Consider the following 19,853-nt stretch of genomic DNA (forward strand, 5'->3'; position numbering starts at 1 on the left):
CGGGAGATACTTGTTCTGTATCTTATGCAGACACGTCCGGCAGTGACACTGGAATCGGCGACAGGAATGAGCTGTAGAGGCCCAGCACGGGGCTTGCGGCGGATCAGACACTGGGTGTAGTTGTGGGGTGGTGAGAAGGAGAGGGTGCTCCCTCTTGATGCTGCATCTTCTCAGGGAAGCAGGAGGTAAGGTGACAGGGGGGAGGGCAGGGAACGAACGGGGATTTGAGGGTAGAGGAGATGCAAGAAGACTGGCCAAAGCGAAAGCGGAGCTTGCTGGGAGCATTGTCAACTCCTGCGTTTGTGATCATGGGTTGCATCTGCAAGCGTGCGGAGGGGCAGAGGAGGGAAGGTGGGGAAGGGACCAGTGTGCACAGGATCCAGCAGGGTTCCTCATGGCCTGAGACTCTGCAAGCCTTCCAGGACTTCTCAAGACTTGCTCTCCCTCCCCCCACTTCTCTTCTTTCCTGGCTCCTCTCTCAGCATCCCCTTCCCAGTCATTGTCTACATTACCATCTCTCCATACCCCAAACATCTGTAGCAGAGGACTCATGGAAATACTCAGCTGTTCTCTTTCTTTTGAGTTTCCTCACCCAGCTGTGTGCTGCCATACTCTGGGGATTTTTTTTTTAAGATTTTTTTTTTTTTAATTATTTGAAAGTCAGTTACACAGAGAAAGAAGGAGAGGCGGAGAGAGAGAGAGAGAGAGAGAGAGAGAGAGAGAGATCTTCCTTCTGCTGGTTCACTCCCCAAATGGCCACAACAGCCAGAGCTGCGCCAATCTGAAGCCTAGAGCCAGGAGTTTCTTCCGGGTCTCCCACGAAGGTACAGGTAAGGACTTGGGCCATCTTCTACTGCTTTCCCAAGCCACAGCAGAGAGCTGGATTGGAAGTGGAGCAGCTGGGTCTCGAACCGGCGTCCAGATGGGATGCCGGCACTGCAGGTGGCAGCTTTACCCGCTACCCCACAGTGCTGGCCCCTGGGGGTTTGGTCTGAAGTCTGGGTTCTTTGTGACCTTTTTAAAAGCCGGAGTGCACTGACAGGGTCATGAAGCGTCCTTTGGAGGTACACCCTGCATCCAGAAGCCCAGGGGGACTGCTAGGAGTTTAAGCAGGTGTGCTTTGCTAGTTCCCCCTGGAGGCCTAGTGGAGATGAGTTAAGATCATTGAAGGCTGCTGTAGCAGTTCAGGCTAGAAAGGCAGGATGCTGGTGGGAACAAAGGTAGGGATTTGGGGGCGTATTAAGGAGGCAGAATAGACAGAATTTGGTGATTGGGTAAGGCAGAGGGCTGAATCAAGAATGACTCACTGATTCCTAACTGTGTAACTCTGATGACTGTAGACATGGTGGTGCCAACAGCTGTGGGAGGGGCAGCTGGGAGGGCAGCAGAGTTCTGTTTTAGGCATGGTGAGTCCGGGGTGTCCCTGCGGTATACAGACAGCTGCCAGGCAGGCAGTTGGATGTTCGGTTCTAAATTTTGTGGAACAGCTCTGGGCTGGACATTGCTGATTTGAGAAATGAAACCATAAAGGTGGGGGAGTGAGAAAAGCTGTGGTCTTAGCTTGGGATCCTGCATTTAGAGTGTGGATTCACAATGGGTGCCACCTGAGGAGGCAGAGCTGCATAGGCACGGAGATGTGGTAATTAGGAGAGTGCACTCTTCTGGAAACCAAGGTAGCAGAGAGCTATCCAAGACACCAAGCGTAGCAGAGATCCGGGGAGATAAGGCCCAGGAATGCCAGGTTGGGGGAATGAAGGTCACGGGTGATCCTTGCTGGAGCTGGGTGAAGAAGGCTGAATGGAAGTGGGGGTGGTGGCTGCTGGGGGAGTCAGTCTGCCAGGTGCTGGGAAGTGAGGCAGCGGAGGGAGCCAGGGCTACCTCTGTGGCACAGGTCTGCCTTAGAGGGAGCAGAGCAGTTGGGCCTGGTTGGGGAGGGCACGTCGAGGGGAGAGGTGCCTCGGTAGCTACGTATTTACCAGTAGGAGAGAAACTTGAGCCTGTTTAAAGGCTGCGGGGTGGGGTGGGGAAACAGCCAGGAGTCAAATGAACCACAGAGGGTGGGGGTGGGGAGGAGGTTCGCAGAGGCCAACCACACGTTGATCCCTGTGGCGTTTGCCCAACACTTCCACGCCCCGTATCGCATTTACTCATTTCCACACTTCGGGGGCAGGTTGGGGAGAAGCAGGTGTGGGTCTGCTGCTCCGTCCAAGCCACGTGGCCTGAGGAACCGGCACGAAGCTGTCCAGCCCCTGCGTCTCCCGCTGGGGCCTCATCAGAACCCACTGTGCCCGGGCTTGGGTTAGCAGCCCCCAGGAGTGTCCCCAAGTGCGGCAGACCGGGGCTGATACGGGCTACGCCCTCCTAACGCGCCCGTGGGCAGCAAGGTGGGAAAACAATAAGAGATGGCTGTGCTCCGGGGGCGGGACAGCCGACAGCAGGTGGCCCAGCTCGCTCGCCGTTCCCCGCGCGTCGCCCGGGGCACGCCGCCGAAACCAAACCCGCGATTTGGATATCCGGCGGGGCCTGACCGAGATAAGCCTTCCGCGTTGGGCGGCATCCGAAGTGCTTGCACGGCTGCTGGGAGGCGGCGGGTGGTCGCGCGGGGCCGTCTCTGCCCGGTGCCCTGCCCGGGCCGCGCACAACAGCTGTCAGATGCGAATTACAGGCTCGGTTTTTGTTTTTATATTTTTTGGGGGGGGAGGGTAAAGGAATGAAAGAGCTCCATATTGGTATCTGGGATTTGGTTTCCCCCACCATTCTAGCACATGCTTCCTTCGTGACCCTGACCCTAGGCGCACCTAGGTTAGTCATTGAGCCTCAGTTTCCCTTTTCGTAAAACGGGAATTTGGATTATGATCTTGTCTTCACACAGAGAGGCAAATTGCATCTCCTCCCATTAGCAAATCCCTGTCCGACATTCATCTGCCTCAGAGCGCTGTCCCCCGCGGGTCCTTTCCGTCCCGGCCAACGGGGGTCTGAAGGCGGGAAGGTGGGCGGGGCCTACCCATCGCCCCGCCCCTCCCCTGACGTCCCCTCCGCGCCCCTCCGGCCTCGGCGCTGGGATGAGGCAATCACGTGACCTCACATCCGGCGCGGGAGTCCCGAGCTCTCCTCGCGCGCGCTCCCCTGCCTGCCCGCCGGCTCTCCCCGCAGCGTGCTCCGGACGCTGCCGCCTAGGGGAGGGGGGTTCGCTCCGTCGCTGGCGGCGGGAGGCCGTTTCGAGTACAGACCGCCCCCCTCCCCAGCGCCTCCGCTCGCCGTCCTCCCTTGTTCTGCTCTGCCCGGCTGCACGCCGCCGCCGCGGGCGCCGAGGAGAGCGCGGACGCCCCTGCGCCCGGCCCGGGCCCCGCCGCGGCGCCTCCCTCCGCTCACCCCGAGCCGCAGCGCGCGGCGGCGGCGGCGCCTCGAGCTCGAGCGACCCGAGGCCGCCAGCGCCTGCCGAGGGCGATGGGGCTGGGCTGAGGCGAGGCGGCGGCTGCGGCGGCGGCGACAGCGGCGGCCCGGCCCCCCGCGGCCCCTTGGTTGCTCCGCCGGGAGGCCGCCGAGGAGACGGCGCGGCGGCGCGGCGGGTGAGTGGCTCCGGCGAGCGGGCCGTGGGGCGGGTGGGTGGCGGTGATGAGGAGGTTGAAGGAGGCGAAGACCAGGTGAGTTTTCGGTCAGCGGCCTTGGGCCGGAAGGGGGCATCACTTCCCGGCGTGGGGGCGCGCTGGGACCGCAGAGGGTCTGGGGCAGGTGCCGGGGCGAGTAGGAGCCCCACGCCAAGGGCGTGAAGGCCTGGCGCGGAGGCGCTGCGGGCGGGGGCGGGAGGGTGGTCGGCGCCCCTGGAGCGAGTCCCGGGGGCCCGGGGGTCGCAGGTGGGCTGGCCAGCGCCAGGTGGGTTTGCGCGGGTGCTGGAGGAAGGAATCCCAGCTGGTGTTCAGCCGCGGAGTTGACAGCCACGTGCCAGACTCCGCATTTTACAGATGAACTAAGTGAGGCCGGGAGAGAGAAGTCACTTCGGGACTTGCCCTGGGGGGGCCTCTGGCGCGGTCTCTGGCAGCACGAGGAGAACCCGGGGCCTCTCCTCTGGTCCTCTCGTGCTGCTCTCGATGGCCTGTCTCTCCATTCCCTTTGCAAAGTCAGATTGGGGTGGAAGTGTGACCCGTGGGGTGGGGGGAAGGCAGTAACTCAGCTCGGGGCTTCCCGATTTGGAAAGCTTTTGTGACAGGTGCCTATTGCTTCCTCTTCCCGTAGATCTGACAGAAACATCCTAGAATCTTGGTGTCTGGACACACGAGGTATGAATCACTCACATAATTAACTGCTTTTAATCGTCAGTGTCTTAAAGCTATATTTAGTGGTTATATTAGTGCAAAATGAATGGGTATGGAGTCGTAAACCCAGTAACAGAAACCAGGGTTCTTCTGCACATGATTCTGAACTGAGTGGGTATGTAATGGCTATTTTAGATCTGTGAGGCAGGAAGTTAGCATTTTACAAAATCTCAGAGATGCAGGGACTCAGTGGATCATTGCAAAGTGAACACAGCCTCTAGACTTGGTTACCACAATGAAGGCGTTCTGATTTCTTTTTGAAGGAGGAGTGCCTGGTTAAAAGTATTCCACCTTTAGTTCAAACGCCTCTTTCCCAAGGCATATGCATCAGTTTTGTTTTACTGGAATATTTGTGGCAGTTTTCTCTAGAGGGTTATTTGGCTGAATAGGTTACTAGTTGTCAGGATATGGGTGGGCGTCTCATCGTGGTCTAGCAGCCCCTTTGTAAGGCAGGGCAGTTCCTGGAAGTCGTTGAAACTAGTGAAACTGCTAATGACTATTGCCCAAGGTAACTTGCTGCTGGCTGTGTTCTTGCGCAGTCCACCCTGCGATCAGGCTGAGAGTATAATAGTCCCGTGAGATTTTTGAATATTGTTAGTACAGCAGTGACTGTGTTTGGTCGGATTAATTGGGTAGGAAAAGTGACCCTTTGGTTGTTTAATCTGTAAGTAGTACAGGTAATAATGAAATAAAAAATATTAAGTAGTGGTTTCTTTTGAATGCCAAGCAGACAAGCTTCAAGTTGATGTAGTGTTCAGATTGTGTTACAGGAGGGCTGGTTTCTTTGTTAAAGTCACCCAGAGCTTTATATTGGGGAGCTTCTGGTAATTACAACTTTAATTTACAACTAGTTGGAGATAAATATGATAAATTCCTACATAGGTAGCAAACTGGTTTCTTAGTAATCAGAAGAAAACTCTGAATGTCTGAATAGTATCTTATGGTAAGTTTTCTACTTTCAGTTATCACAGGTAAATATTTGTTGATTTAATCATCTCTTGGTTGTTATTTGGGCAACATCAGTTTCCTCTGTGTGTCTTATTTCTTTGAAAATAATTAACTGGGTCTATTGTTTGTTTTATTTTTATTCATGTATTTGAAAGGCAGAGATGCCAGAGAGAGATGTCGCATCCACTGATTCACTCCCCAAATGCCCGCAACAGTCAGGTTTGGGTCAGGGTAAAGCTGGGAGTTGAGAATCCCATCAGGATCATCCATATGGATGGCAAAAACCTGGGCAACCTGCTGCCTTCTGGGGTACTCATTCCAGCCAAAAACTGAAATTGGTATACAGCTGGGACTTGAGTATGGGTTGTGGGTGTCCCAAGCAGTGTCTTAACTGCTGTGCCATAAGGCTGCCGTTTATGTCATATTTCAGGTATGGATTCTTGTGCGGAAGAGTATGTATTGACAGTGACAGCATGTAGTTGTGGCAAGAGCATGGGACTTGGGCATCACACTTGAGTTTGACTTCTAATTTTCTTAGCTGTTTTGATTTGACCCATGCTGACAATTAATACATTTTTTTTTTAAGATTTATTTATTTGAAAGAGTTACACAGAGGGAGGAGAAGCAGAGAGAGAGAGGTCTTCCATCCAATGGTTCACTCCCCAAATGGCCTCAAACAGCCAGAGCTGGGCCTATCCGAAGCCAGGAGCCAGGAACTTCTTCCCCATCTCCCATGTGGGTGCGGGGGTCCAAGGACTTGGGCCATCTTCTACTGCTTTCCCAGGCCATAGCAGAGAGCTGGACAGAAAGTGGAGCAGCTGGGTCTCGAACTGGCACCCAGGTGCCTGTATGGGATGCTGGCGCTTCAGGCCAGGGCATTAACCCACTGCGCCACAGTGCTGGTCCCAACAATTAATACAGTTTTGAGTGAGCTTACTGTACATACAGTATATATGGTTCTATACTGTATATAATTAAACACTTGACATGAATTATCCCACTTGACCCCCATTTTCCAGATGAGGAAACAGGTTCAGAGATGTTAAGTTGCCTGGTCATGTACAGGTAGCCTCATGAACCTAAAACTAGAAACTCCAAGACAGGAACCTAGAAACCTCAGACAGGAACTTGGAGCTAGGTAGGATTCGTGCTGTCTTCAGAGTCTGCAATCCATTGATCGGCTTTGAGAATTTCCTGAGAACGTAGTTAAGCAACGGTGCACTCTTTTGACATAATAAATAGTTCCTTTCTCCTTTCCAATTCATATGCTAAATCAAGATGTACTTGTATAGTTTGGTGGTTTTTCTGACCACTGTGAATATGATGTTTTAATATGCTTTATTAAGATAAATAGTTGGGGCCATTGCTGTGGTGGAGCAGGTAAAGCTGCAGCCTGCAGTGCCAGCATCCTGTATGGGTGCCCATTCAAGTCCTGGCTGCTTCCCTTCCGATCCAGCTCTGCCGTGGCCTGGGAAAGCAGTGGAAGATGGCCCAGGTCCTTGGGCCCCTGCTCCTGCATGGGAGACCGGGAAGAAGCTTCTGGCCCCGGATCACCACAGCTCTGGCTGTTGCAGCCAATTGGGGGAGTGAACCAGCGGATGGAAGACCTCTTCTTCTGCCTTTCCTTCTCTCTGTAACTCTGACTTTAAATAAATAAATAAATAAATAAATCTTTACCAAAAAAAAAAAAAAAAGATAGTGATCTTAGAGGAGATGTGACCTAGAACATATTACTGTAGGTATACTGTTAGAAAAAGAGTTGCAGATTGGTGCCTCCTCACACGGGGCACCAAGATGTTAGGAAAAGAGGCGCAGAATAGAGAGGAGGCAGTGTACAATTTACAGCCAGACCCAATTCAGAGAAAATAAATCCATAGAGGTGGGTGACCAACTGCCCATGTGCACACTGATGGAACACATGGCAGAGGGCCCGGGGTCCGGGCCTTTTTATATTTTAGGAGAGCTGGGGCTGGGGTAGAGGGTAGCAGGCAGAGGGGAATTCCTGGAACTGGTCTTTCAGGTGACTGGGGGGTGTGGGGTATGAGGACAATAGGGTGCTAGACCTAATTGAGATTCAAGGGCAAGGAACACATTCCAAAGTTTATCTCCTTTGGGCAATGAGGGAGAATGGCTGAGGCTTATGTCCTTGTTCCATCATGTACCACCTACTCAGTGGTCAGATTCAGAAGCGATAGCTGGTAATCTGGAAGTTCATTTTCTTTTTTAAAGGTTTATTTATTTGAAAGGGAGAGTTGCAGAGAGAGGGAGAAACCATTCATTGGTTCACTCCACAAATGGCTGCAACATGTGGGGTTGGGCCAGACCAAAACCAGGAACTTCGTCACGGTCAGGGGTGGCATGCGCCCAAGCACGTGGGGCATCTACTGCTGCTTTCCTAGATGCATTAACTGGGAGCTGGATCAGCAGTGGAGCAGCGGGGACTTGAACCGGCACTCATGGGATTCACAGGCAGCTTAACTTGCCTTGCTACAGTGCCAACCCTGAAACTTTTTTTTTTTTTTTTTAAGATTTATTTATTCGAAAGAGTTATAGAGAGTGAGAGGTCTTCCATCCACTGGTTCACCCCCAGATGGCCACAACAGCTGGAGCTGAGCCGATCCGAAGTCAGGAGCTTCTTCCCGGTCTCCCACTCAGTTGCAGGGGACCAAGGACTTGGGCCGTCTTCTGCTGCCTTCCCTGGCTATAGCAGAGGGCTGGATCTGAAGAGAAGCACTGGGACTAGAAGCAGTGCCCATATGGAATGCTGGCGCTTCAGGCCCGGCCTTTAACCCGTTGCGCCACAGTGCCGGCCCTGGAACTTTGTTTTTATTCTGTATTTTTTCTATGTAGGCTGGGTGATGGTGAATGACTTTGTGAATGACAACACAGTGACTGTAATTTCTAGTATCTTAGAAGACAGAAGTAGAATTTCAAAATGATCTGATAACTTTTTTTTTTTTTTTTAGTTTATTTATTTATTTGAAAGGTAGAGTCACAGAAGGAGAGAGAGCATGCGAGCAAGTGTGAGCGAGCGCACACTTTTATCTATTGGTTCACTCCCCAGATGGCTGCAACAGCTGGGGCTGGGCCAGGCTGGAGCCAGGATCCAGGAGCTTTATCCAGGTCTCCCGCATGGGTGCAGGGGCCCAATCAACTTGAGCCAGTTTACACTGCTTTCCCAGACATGTTTGCAGGGAGGTGGATCGAAAGTGGAGCAGCTTAGACTCCATCTGTAGCCCGTATGGGATTCTGGCATTGCGATGCTAGCAGCTTTAGCCCGTTGCACCATGACACCAGCCTGATAACGTGTTTTTATAAAAGTGAGTTATGTTTGCTGGTATACCTGCTGACCTAAACTAACTATACAAGTGCTAAATGAGAGACCTTATATGTGAATGGACTATAAATTGAATAGAAGCTTCTCTCATCATAACACTCTTAAAACAATTCATAGAGGTATGCTAAAAGAAGATAATCTCGTTAAGGTGACATATCGATGCAAAGGAATGTATTCTGTATATAGGAGTACCTCTTTATTTGAGGTTTTACTTTCCATAATACCCATTGCTCACTATAAGCTGTGGTCCAAAAATATTAAATGGAAAATTCCAGAAGAAAGCTTTAAATTACAAGTTGAGTAGAAATCCTCACTCGTTGCTCTGTCCCTCTCAGAGCATGTGAATCATGAATCATCCCTTTGTTTAGTATACCCAGACTGTATATGCTACCCTCCCGTTAGTCATTTGGTAGCCCTTTTGGTTAGCAGGTTAGCAATGATATAACTCAGTGCTTGTGTTCAGGTAACTCTTATTTTACTAAATAATGGCCTCAAAGTGCAAGAGTGATGATGCTGGCCATTGAGCTATGCCAAAGTGAAAATGTGAGGTGTTTCTTTTAAGTCTGCCAAGGGCCAATAAATAAGATGCTTATCCTGTCATTCGAAGGCCATATACACTTACCAACTTAAAAACCTGCTGCTGCAATTGCCTTTGAAGGCAGACCAGATGATTTCCTGGACATTCCATGCACCTGTTTTAAGTGAAAATACAGTAATATACTTTGAGATAGTGAGAGAGACCACATCCAGATAACTTTTATTAATGTATGTTGTTATACTTATCCTATTTTTATAGAAAGTTATTGTGTATAACTAATATGTTAAAGTTTTTCATTATATATGCAGCTATAGGAAAAAAAATTTATCTATTGTTTGTTTTTTTTTTTTAAAGAGTTATTTTTTTGTTTGAACAGCAGTTACAGAGAGAGAGAGAAAGGTGTCTTCCATCTGCTCACTCAATCCCCAGATGGCCACAACCGCCAGACCTGTGCCAATCAGGAGCCAGGAGCTGCTTCTGGGTCTCCCATGTGGGTGCAGGGGCCCAAGGATTTGGGCCTTCTTCTACTGTTTCCCCAGGACATAACAAAGAGCTGGATCTGAAGTAGAGCAGCTGGTACTGGAATTGGCACCCAAATGGGATGCTGGCACTGCAGGCGCCGGCTTTATCCGCTGCACTACAGCACCAGCCCCATGGTATGGTTTTTGACTTTCAATCATCCTTGAAGGTCCTGGAACATAACCGGCTTTGGATGAGGGGGACTCCTGTATGCCTTATGTCATCTGATTAAATTTGGATGATGAGATTTAACCTTGGGTTTTAGAGCTTTGTGTGAAATGAAGCTAACCAGTTTATGGAGAGAGTAAATCTGTAGTCATAAAAACTATTCTGATCAGGGCCGGCGCCATGGCTCAGTTTGTTAATCCTCTGCCTGCCATGCTGGCATCCCATGTGGGCGCCAGTTCTAGTCCCGGTTGCTCCTCTCCCAGTCCAGCTCTCTGCTGTGGCCCGGGAGGGCAGTGGAGGATGGCCCAAGTTCTTGGGCCCCTGCACCCACATGGGAGACCAGAATGAAGCTCCTGGCTTCGGATCAGCGTAGTTCTGGCCGTAGCAGCCATTTGGGAGGTGAACCAATGGAAGGAAGACCTTTCTCTCTGTCTGTCTCTCTCTAACTCTGTCAAATAAAAAAAAAAAAAAAAAAACTATTCTGATAGGTTTACCTACCCTAATTCAGTTAGCATGGAAGGAGCAAGAAATAATTGTTAAATTCTCACATGAGTTTTGTTGCTCTTCATTTTTTGAGACTAGAGATTCAGAATTGGGCACATACTCTTAAGATTTAGGTTAGGGGCTTGCTTTGTGGCGCATTGGGTTAAACATCCTCCTGCAATGCTGGCATCCCATATGGGTGCACTGCTTCAAGTCCCAGCTGCTCCACTTCTGATCCAGCTCCCTGCCAATGTGCCTGGGAAAGCAGCAGAGAATGGCTCAAGTGTTTGGACCCCTGTACCCACATGGGAGACCCAGATGAAGCTCCTGGCTTTTGCCTGGCCCAGTCCTGGTCATTGTGGTCATCTGGAGAAGTGAACCACCAGAAGAAAAAATTCTCTCTCTTTTTCCCTTTGTAACTCAGCCTTTCAAATAAATAAAAGATTTACGTTAAAAATAAGTTCTAAGTTTCTAATAAACAGTTATAAAAGTAATGAATTAAAATAAAAACATTTGTATTTGTAAGGTTAAGAAAAGAACTAAGGTGAAATGGAATGAATAATTGCAGTTGGAAAAAAATGATCACTGTTAGAATAGTTTCAGATGATTTTATGGTAATCAGTGAGAAGGGAACGAAGGCTGAGGAAAGTTGGTGGGGATTGCTGAAGAATTTCCATAGAACAGTTCCCAGAGAGCTTCCCCGGCACCAGATCTGTTAACATCTCAGACCTATAGGCTCATAGGGAGGCCTTTCCTGGAATCTAGAGTTGGCAGTGCCTTAACTCAAATAGCAAACTATAAGATTGCCAAATTAATCTGTTAACCGAAGTAGAATTTTGTCTCTTTTGTCCATACTTTAATTCCTTTGAATTTTGCTTTTTAGTGATCAGCTGATGCTCAGAGGCTTGTTAGGTAAGAAATTCAGTCTCCAGAAAAGTGAATTAACTGTTCAAAGAATTTCCTGATTATTCAGTGTAGGATTTGCTGATGTCTGTAGAAAATACTTTCTTACACAGTAACTGTTGTTGAATGGGTATGGTAAGGCAGTTCTTTATCAATGAAAGCAAGTAAATTGACAATTTAGTTTTTCTTATTTTCTTCACTATTTAGTTTTCTTTTCTGAAATTGGAAAATAATAATGCCAAGAGGTCATATTAGACTAGTCTGTTTTTTTTATTCTTTTATTTTCTTTATTTGTGAAGGACAGAGTGGTCCCATCTGCAGGCTCACTCCCCAAATGCCTGCAACTAGAGTTGAGGACTCAGTCCGGGTCTCCTGTGTGGGTGACAGAGACCTAAGCTGGCACCTACTGTTTCCTAGGTGCACATTATTAGCAGGAAGTCCAATTCATGAGCAGAGCCAAGACTTGAGCCCAGGCACTCCAGGATGTGATGCAGGTGTCTCAAACAGCTTGTTAACCCCTTTTCCGGATTCTCCCCACCACCTCTGCCACCCCCTTTCTTGTTGGAGAGGAAACCGATGTTTGGAGGGTAAGTGACAGCGTTAGTAAAGCATCTGGGTTGGGACCTGTTAGCTTTTTCTTAGTTGAGTAGTGTTTCATCCTAGCCTTTATTTTGTGTTCTGTGGTGATGGCACATCTGAAGCCTCAAAGTTTTTTCCTTCTGAGAACCAACTTGTAAGGGTGCCTTTGATTGCTTGATAGGTTTCATAAAACAAATTTTCACAGAATTGTTCCCACATACACGTTGAGGGTGGCCCCTCCCTCCCTTCCTTCCTTCCTTCCCCTCTCTCTGTTTCTCTTTCTTTTTCTCTCTCTTTTTGATTTTTTAAAAAAGATTTATTTATTTGAAAGAGTTACAGAGAGAGGGGGAGAGATAAAGAGCAAGAGAGCGAATGGTAGATCGAGATCTTCCATCCTCAGGTTCACTCCGGGATGGCTGCTGGTGGCAATGATGAGGGCTGTGCCAGGGTGAAGCTGGGAGCCAAGAACTTCTTCCACGTCTCCCATATGGGTGCAGGAGTCCAAGTACTTGGGCCATATTCTGCTGCTTTCCCAGGCCCATTATCAGGGAGCTGGGTTGGAAGTGGAACAGCCAGGACTTGAATTTGTACTCATATGGGATTCCTGCATTGCAGATTGAGGCCTAACCCACTATGTGATGACACTGGCCCCTTTGTTTTTTTAAGAATTAATGTTTTCGAAATAAAAAACAAACAAAAAAAAGAAATTATGGTGGCTGAAGATTGAGCAGTCTTATTCCCTGGGGTTGGGCAGAGTGTATTAGAGTAAAATGTATGCTTCCCAACCAAAGACAAGTGATTTTGAATTACAGCTATATCACTTCCTAGCTCTGTAGTTTGGGTTTGAAACACTTATTTGAAAGCCTAGCATAACCTAGCAAAGTCTTGGTTAAAATATTTTATGGCTTTTTTTTTATATAAAAATGTACTTCTTTTGTTACCAACACTGTCTTAGAGTTTTAGTTGAATAGTGTTGAGATAATTCATGGTTGTTTGCTATTAAATTTTTGGTGAGGGTAGAATAAGCTGCTTAGTTTAGTCAGATTCAAGAGCGTCTTAATCATTTTTTCCCCTGCAGCCCTTGTCATCTCTCGTGTAGACCATGGTGAATGACCCTTCCTCGTGTTTCCTTGAAAGTTGTAGCAGGTACCAATTACTGTATTTCAAGAGTTGTGATTTTTCTGGGCAGTCAGGAAAGAGGCATTTAGGGCCTCTTGGTTATGCTGGCCTATCTGGCAGTACTGTTTTAGTTCCTGTATGTGCCAAACACAGGGTCAGATGATGGGTGCATGTTGACGAACAACCTGAAAAGTGAACACAGTGCTATGTTCCAGAAGGCACCATTTGGGTGATGTTCTTTGAGAATGGGGCCCTTTGGCTTTGGGTCTTATTCAGCTGAAAAAAGTTCAGAATCTCTGACACCTACAAGATAATCCATGTTCTTTTTCCTGTCTAATGAGGCCTTTCGTTAGAATTGATCCTGTTTCATTGTTTCTTAGCTGCGTTTCTAGCCATTCTTCAGAGGCTGCTCTGCGCTTCAGCCAGTTTAAGTTCACTTGGGGTTCCTGGCATTTTCTAGGATTTCCCCCCCAGTACTTCTGCATAAGCTAAACCTTGAATTACATTCTTAAATTTTTTTCCCTAACATTTCCCTTCTTACTGCTTATTGGCTTTACATCAGATCTTAGATCAAGGGATGGGTTTTCTCTGAAGTTTTTTCTGATTTTAGACCCTCTCCTCTTTTTTTAAAAAAAATTTCTGCCCTCAAGGAGCCAAGGCTATTGGTTTGACAGGTAAGTAAACATACACCAACCAAAATGGTGAGCACTTGGGAGCAGGGAGAAGAATAAGTAAGGCTAATCCTCCGGGTTCTAGTCTCAGTCGGGGCGCTGAATTCTGTCCCGGTTGCTCCTCTTCCAGTCCAGCTCTCTGCTGTGACCCGGGAGTGCAGTGGAGGATGGCCCAAGTCTTTGGGCCCTGCACCCACATGGGAGACCAGGAGAAGCACCTGGCTCCTGGCTTCGGATCAGCGCGGTGCGCCGGCTGCAGTGGCCATTGGGGGATGAACCAATGGAAAAAAGGAAGACCTTTCTCTCTGTCTCTCTCTCTCACTGTCCACTCTGCCTGTCAAAAAAAAAATCTAAAAAAAAATAAAGATTTATTTATTTTTTACTTGAGAGTCAGAGTTACACATAGAGAGAGAGAGAGAGATCTTCCATCCGATGGTTCACTCCCCAATTGGCCACAACGGCCAGAACTGTGCCGATCCGAGCCAGGAGCCAGGAGCTTCTTCTGGGTCTCCCATGCGGGTGCAGGGGCCCAAGGACTTGGGCCGTGCTTCACTGCTTTCCCAGGCCATAGCAGAGAGCTGGATTGGAAGTGGAGCAGCCGGAACTAGAACCGGCGCACATATGGGATGCCAGCCCTTCAGGCCAGGGTGTTAGCTCGTTGTGCCACAGCGCTGGCCCTGAGGGTAGAAATTTAATATTTGTAATCATCAGTAGTTAACCCAATAGGTGACACAGATAACGTTCTAACGACTTTTTAAAAATGAAATCTGATGTGATAGTAAACCATAGTGACTTTTTTTTTAATTTGAGAGCTAGAGTTACAGACAGAGAAAGGGAGAGAGAGAGAAAGGTCTTCCATCCTCTGGTTCACTCCCCAAATGGCCACCTCAGCCAGAACTGGGCTGATCCAAAGCCAGGAGGCAGGATCCTCTTCCAGGTCTCCCACGCAGGTTCAGGGGCCCAAGGACTTGGGCCATTTTCTGCGGCTTTCCCAGGCCATAGCAGAGAGCTGGGTCAGAAGAGGAACAGCCAGGTCTCAAACTGGCACCTTTATAGGATGCTGGTGCTGCAGGCAGAGGCTTAGCCTACAATGTCCCACTGTAGTGACTCTTGGTAGAATGCTAATTAAATATTTGTGTAGATTTATTTTGAAACATTAGGATAGTTGGCCAACATTGCTTTTTCAGTTAATTTGCCTTTTTGCTATTCAAGTAACGGTTTTTGGTTAGATTTCAAGGGGCTACCCGGCTAGAATAAAAACCATAATTGGTCTACAAATAAAGCAGATAAATAGCTCTATTCAACCCAAGAAGAACGGATGATCTGTAGGCTTCTCAGAGAACCAACTCACTCTTTCTGGCAGTGGGGCCCAGGGCAGCTACTGTGCAGGAGCAGATGAAGTGAAGTGGGAGTAGTTGAGGGAAGTTCAGTCAGGCATAGGCTCCCAGACCAGACATGGCCATCCTTTCTGAGTGGTAGAGCTTTAGTGCCCACTGCCCATGTCCTTGCCATACTTCTTTTTAAAATTTGTTACTTAGCGGTTCATCTTGGGTTTGTCAGCATTTACATATTAACTTTTGAACAAAATGAGTCTTGATTAAGAGGAAGAGTATATAGTTAATCAGAACTTAGTGCTATGGTAGGGGTTGTATAGGATAAGGGACTATTAAGGTGCCTGGGAAGAAGGTATTGGGGAAGATAGGAAAGAGGCCTAAGGATGAGGTGTAGGAGCATGCCAAAGACAAAACTTGCTTTACTGGAAGACTTTGCCAAGAAAAGAGGGAGGATTCTATCACTTCCTTATCGGGGTGTTGCCCTGTCTCATTCATCCAGCTGCACTAGTGGATGCTGGCCTAGTCCCCAACCTTAAAGGGAATGTCAGGAGCCAGTGCTGTGTAGCCAGTAAAGCTGTAGCCTGTGACACCAGCATCCCATGTGGTGCCAGTTCTGGGTCATAGCTGCTCCACTTCTAATCCAACTCCCTGCTAATGCGCCTGGGAAAGCAGCAGAAGATGGTCCAAGTACTTGAGCCCTTGCAACCCACTTGGGAGACCGGAAGCTTCTGGCTTTGGTCTGGTCCAGCCCTAGCTGTTGCAGCCATTTGGGGATTGACCCAGCTGATGGAAGATCTTTCTGTTTCTCCGTCCCCCACCCCCAACTCTTTCAAAGAAATAAATCTTGAAAACAAGGAATGTTCAGTATCCTTGGACAAGTGCTAGGACACATGCGGAGGTGCAACAGAGATGGAAAGAGTCCTGTCCTAGGCGATGTGGAAAGGATGGTTGAAGAAAGCTTAGCAGCTTGTGCTGGCTCTGGAAGGCAGAGTGGGAGCTCTTTGGGTAGACTGAATTAGGGAGGGGCATCCTGGCAGAAGGAATAATGTGTATAAAGGAATGGAGTAAGGAAAGAGTAGGGCTTCTTGAGGAACCACAAGGTGTTTTATGTGACTGATGTCAGGTTTTTGAGGGGTGAATGATAACCATTGATGAATGGCAGATCCGGCAGGATCTTAACATGTCTTGTAATTGCTTTTGACTGTCCTTGGAGCCTAGTTGGGTCTCCCTTCTGCCCGGTTCTGCATGGCAGGGAAATACATAATATTGTGTATTTTGAGACTTCAAAATCTAGCTAGTGAGAGGCTTGTCTAGTTTTGTTTAACCTAATATTTCTTCAGGTTATATGAGCAGGGAATGTTGTGTTAAAAACTTTAAAAATTTTACCTAGTACTTTTTGCCAGTTTGGGAAAAGCTGTTGCAGATAGTGGAAAGCTGTTGGAATTTTAAGCAGAGATAGAGAAATGTTCCTACCTGACTTGCATAAAGGCATGAATAAGGGGCATTAAGGGTTAGGACCTGAGTTCTGGCGATGCCAGTGGAGGTAGGGCATGTTAAGTGGATTTGAGAAGGGTAGAAATGATAAGATTTGGTGTCCAGTTGGATATAGGAGATGTGCAATAGGAAGGGAGATAGGATAACCTTCAAATTTCCAAGGCTTTTTAGGCAAATCACACTCTTAAAAACAGGGAAGTAGGAGGGAGGCTGGATTTTTTGGGAGTAGGGGGAAAAATAAAATGAACGGACTGACTTTTAGCTATCTGCAAACCCGTATAGTTGGTAGTTGCATTTGTGGGTCTGGAGTGCCTGGGAGACACTGGTGCTGAAAATAGTGATTAGTTGTTGCCACTGTGGATGGTCCTCTAGTGCCACTCTGTGCTGGTGAGATCTTTCCAGAGAAAAGCCTGGGGCATTTTCATAATTAAGCGGCTGAAGGAAGTGGGGGCTTTATAACCTAGCTTCCTGCCTGGTAACCAAGGCTGGAGTAATGTGACCTGCAGTTCAGCAGAAATGTGTGAGACAGAAAGGGCCATTTGAGAGCCTCACTCTTTCCTTTGTGAAAATAATCATTTCAAGATAGTTGGAGCAACAGCTGCTTTTCAAGTGACTTTTTAGGAAATAGCCTCCTGGATGATGATATGGTCTGCATATCATTCATTAATATGTTCATTTGGCTTTTTAAAAATTATTTTTCATTTACTTGAAAGGGAGAGTGAGAGAGAGATCTTGCATCCACTGGTTCACTTCCCAAATGCTCACAACAGACAGGGCTGGGCCAGGCCAAGGCTAGGAGGATCCAGCTGCATCCAGGTCTTTTATGTGAGTGAGAGGCCCAAACACTTAAACTATTATCTGCTACCTCCCAGGCATATTAGCAGGAAAATGGATGGAAATGGAGGAGCTGGGACTTGAACTGGCACTCCAGTATGATTCGGATGCGAGCCTATCAAGCAGTGGCTTAACCTCTGTGCCACAGCACCCACCCTGCATGGCTTTTTTGATGTAAAATCACCCCCATGCTTGAATTTCTATGGGAACTGAAAAATGCTAATCTTGGTTAAGTTAGGATTATTGTTTCCTATTTTTAAAGGACAACATATGAAAATTGGTAAGTGGATAATTTCTATAAAAGTTTTTTTTAACCATCTGATTTTTTTTCATGTTTATGTGATATCAATATGAAGAGAAGAGATTCAATGTGATTCTTAGATACAATTTCACCACCTCCTTCCCACCTCCCTCTTGTAAAAGTGTTCTTTAAATTAACTGTACCAGTACAGGTGTTGGTCACTATTATTGCAGTTAGTATGGTTCCACCATTTCTTTTCTAATTCCTGGATAATGGATGACCACAAGAAGTTAGTGTAACATTTCTATGAGGCATCATCAGTGGTAATTTATATTGCTCTAGTTTTGAAATGTTTCCAAATGTCAATTAAAAATTTTTTTTGAAAGGCAGTCTTAGAGCAAGAGCATGTGCTTCTATTTGCTGGTTCACTTTCCACTTGGCCACCATGGCTGTGTCTGAGCTAGGCTGAAGCCATGAGCCTGGAACTCCATGTAGGTCTTCCACATGGGTGGCAGGGACCCAAGCACTTGGGTCATCTTCCACTACCTTCCCAGGCTCATTAGCAGAGAGCTGGATCAGAAAAGGAGCAACTGGACACGAACCAGCACTCATGGGATGCCAGCATTGCAGGCAATTAGCTTAACCTGATGCACCAAATGCTGGCCTCTCAAATGTCAGTGTTAACTACTTTGCGTTGCCTTTCTGTACTGAGTTAGCATGGGTAGGTTTCAGGTTGGAAGAGGAGTAAAACAACAAAAGACAAATCTATGAGACTTAACAAAAAACTTGATGCAAGTGCCAGTTTTGGCTGCAAATTTGCAGGGTTGTACTTTCTGCACAGAATAATTTCCTAGTGATTTGGTGCTGCTTTGTATTTGGATCTTCAAATCATAATGTCTGAGTCAAATATGAAGCATACTGTTGTATAGATCTTGAGTAAAGCTGATTTTGCTTTCTTGCAAACATAGTACAGTAATCCTGAAGTGAATCTTGCTGTGGTAATGGAAAAAAATATTTTTAAGTTGGTTTTTAATAAGACAAGTAACCATTTCAGGGTTTATGTCCTCTGGCAAGTTTTCTTTTTTCCTTTTCTTCTAACCTCCCACTCCTCTCTTCTCATCCTGGACCTTCGCGCTGCTGCTGTTTGGTACCTTCTGTGTACACTAACTTTTGGTTGTAATGTGCAACCACAGTGTAATCTTTATGAATAATCAATGCACGTGACTCACCTGAGATGACTGTAGCATCAACAGGGTACCAGCTTTGAGCCTCCTGGGCAGTGGCAGGCACTGCTGGTGGCAGTGCTAAGGTTTCAACTATTATATTGTGATTTCAGCTTTGGTAAATGTGAAAATTACCAGCTTGATAGCTAATGTTTAGGTTTCAAAGACCATCTTTAAAAATTGTTCATTGAAACCTCAAGCAGGTGGGCCAGCGCCGCGGCTCACTAGGCTAATCCTCCGCCTAGCGGCGCCAGCACACCGGGTTCTAGTCCTGGTCGGGGCGCCGGATTCTGTTCCGGTTGCCCCTCTTCCAGGCCAGCTCTCTGCTGTGGCCCGGGAGTGCAGTGGAGGATGGCCCAAGTGCTTGGGCCCTGCACCACATGGGAGACCAGGAGAAGCACCTGGTTCCCGGCTTCGGATCAGCGCGGTGCGCTGGCCGCAGCGCGCCGGCCGCGGCGGCCATTGGAGGGTGAACCAATGGCAAAGGAAGACCTTTTTCTCTGTCTCTCTCTCTCACTGTCTAACTCTGCCTGTCCAAAAAATAAAATAATAATAATAATAAAAAAGATTAAAAATAAATAAATAAAAAGAAATGTCAAGCAGGTTATAAGGATTTTGATTAATATTATTAGTTTAAAAGATACAGTCACTAATTGCATTAAAATGGTACAAAAGACATTTACATGCTATTCAGAAAAAAATCCTTAACTCTGAACTTAAAAATATAGGTTTTTGTTTTGTTTTAAAGATTTATTTATTTATTTATTTATTTGAGAGAGAGGGAGGGAGGGAGGGAGGGAGGGAGGTCTTCCATCCAATGGTTCACTCTCCAATTGGCCGCAATGGCCAGAGCTGCGCTGATCTGGAGCCAGGAGCTTCTTCCAGGTCTTCCCACATGGGTGCAGGGGCCCAAGGACTCGGGCCATCCCAGGCAATAGCAGAGGGCAGGATCGGAAGTGGAGCAGCCGGGTCTTGAGCTGGTGCCCGTATGGGATGCCCGCGCTGCAGGCCAGGGCGTTAACCTGCTGCACCACAGCACCGGCCCCCAAAAATACAGGTTTTAGTTTGGGGGAATGAGGCTTTCTTACAAATTTGTTTTTTTTACATCAGATGTTAACTGGAGGGGCTGGTGCTATGGCATAGCCGGTA

At 47.6% G+C, this 19,853-nt stretch overlaps 1 protein-coding gene across 8 annotated transcripts in view; it reads left to right on the forward strand.

Annotated features, from left to right (window-relative positions):
- The first annotated feature begins 1,639 nt into the window (after positions 1–1,639).
- ATP13A3 (ATPase 13A3) overlaps positions 1,640–19,853 on the forward strand; it is a 103,515-nt gene continuing 85,301 nt past the window's right edge. For 3 of the 8 annotated variants that reach the window (XM_008266683.4, XM_008266689.4, XM_089330828.1), the window contains exons 1-2: positions 3,090–3,569; positions 4,234–4,277. The gene's annotated coding sequence lies outside the window, so the exon portion shown is untranslated. Of the gene's footprint in view, positions 1,742–2,366; positions 2,385–3,089; positions 3,645–4,233; positions 4,278–11,773; positions 11,797–19,853 lie in introns of those variants that run through there. The other 5 variants (XM_089330825.1, XM_089330826.1, XM_008266684.5 and 2 more) reach the window with 5 other exon arrangements.

This window comes from Oryctolagus cuniculus, chromosome 4 (assembly GCF_051225735.1).
Source record: "Oryctolagus cuniculus isolate XC-2025 breed Fujian yellow rabbit chromosome 4, ASM5122573v1, whole genome shotgun sequence".
NCBI classification, from domain to species: Eukaryota; Metazoa; Chordata; class Mammalia; order Lagomorpha; family Leporidae; genus Oryctolagus; species Oryctolagus cuniculus.